Source organism: Schistocerca cancellata, chromosome 7, assembly GCF_023864275.1.
Source record: "Schistocerca cancellata isolate TAMUIC-IGC-003103 chromosome 7, iqSchCanc2.1, whole genome shotgun sequence".
Lineage (NCBI taxonomy): Eukaryota > Metazoa > Arthropoda > Insecta > Orthoptera > Acrididae > Schistocerca > Schistocerca cancellata.
This window is the reverse complement of record NC_064632.1, coordinates 181,157,027-181,158,823: the sequence shown is the minus strand read 5'-3', so window position 1 is coordinate 181,158,823 and position 1,797 is coordinate 181,157,027.

Below are 1,797 nucleotides of genomic sequence, written 5' to 3'. Positions count from 1 at the left end.
CAGTGTGCAGGGTTAATTTGCACTGTGATTTTGGTCTAGTGTCTTCTCTCAATCCTGTCCCACCTTCCTCCCCTCCCCCCTTCCGGAGATCCGACTGGAGGACTTGAAACTCCTGATAATTTAGAACTGAGCAAAGCCATGGGGTTCTCATGGAAAAAGCATCAGTGGTAGTTTCCCGTTGGTTTCCACTGACCTCCAATTCCTGTCTGCTCACCGACTCAGTTTCCCGCTGGGGTTAGTTACCCAACCTTCCTCTTGAGTTGCTCGACTTAAAAGGAGCACCACGTATCAGTAGGAAGGTGGAGTATTGAGTTGACAGAGGGTAACAGAACTCTCTTGCTGAGTTTTTGTAATCTTGTATCAACCCCATTGTTTTTCCAGAGTCTCAAGATGTTCGCAGAGACTCCCCCAGGTCATCTCCTGGGCCCATTGCCGAAATGTGCTTTGAAAAACGTATTTGTTGTTTTTCACAATTATTGGACACTTGCTGAATTTCAGTTTGTAGGCAAGATTTTAAAGTGAGAAGATTTGTAAACCACAATGACACAGACGCGCTGAATGTATAATAAAACAAGAACTGAAACCTGCATGGAAGTATATCTCCACGCTGTTCTGTTCCTTTCCAGAATTCAAGAATCTTTTACTTTTTTCACATCCACAAGTAGTCACAGCATGTCTTGCTCATTTCTCTCCTCATCGCACACAATTATTTACTATTTAACTGTCGCGTGCAAACTAATGAAATGACGGCCAAAACCCAGTCGTAAACAATAGTCTGTTAGTGTGTTGGGGCATCCAAAACGCCGGCGCCGGCTTCCAAACAACGTATGCCATATCTCCTTATATTTACCTCCATGGTCCTTCATTTCGTCTTCTTTAAAAAGAAAAAAAAAACTGCTGTTTGTATTTTAACTGTGGTCACATATTCTGGCATACGAACTGAAAAGCAGCAATTGAATGCTGTGTATCGACAGGTAAAAATGCCGCCACTGATTGTTGTTTTGCACTCGTAAGAATCGTGTTTTCTGCTACAACTTCTCTCTGCACTGTTTAATTAGAGCTCTGTACACGGCGATGGACTTACTGTACAATTAACAGCTATGTTGCAGAGTGTCGAAAACGCATTTGAACAGTAGCTGAAGTGTAGCTTGCAACATACAGATGTGCTCCGTGCGTGTTTGAAATCATTATTGAGCACAAAACAAATTATATGTGCACCTTAAATAATTAACTAAACAGTTTTTGAAAATTAAGTACAAACCATTGATGTATATCAGGAGAGGTAGTGGTGTATTCCCGAAGAAGAGAACGAATTCGTATATTAAAGTGAGTGAAGTAGCGTGAAATTTTGTAAGACAGATAGATTGAATTTCTAAAATATGTAACCTTGTGTTTCCTGATAATGGCCCAGTCAAATAGCGGTTACCCGTGGCAAATTGCTAAAGTGTTTTTCTCAGTGGTTCCATATGTATTTTGGGGTGCTGATTCCGAATTTCATGATTTCTATCCTGTAGGAGGTCGGCAGCACAACGAAAAACGCAAAAAACTCAAAATTATAGCATTTTTTCGCTTATATCGCGAAATCTTGTGTTTTTTGAAGATGACAATTCCACACAAAATTAAAGTAGACAAAATATTCTACAAAAATCATTATAAATGTTTTGTTTCCTGACTAGCGGTATCGACGCTGAAATGCGCTGAATAGCAGCGAATTTTTGGCCCTTCGGCGGTATCGGCGCTAGAATACGCTGAATAGCAGCGAATTTTTGTCCCTTCTGCGGAAACGTCAAAAACACC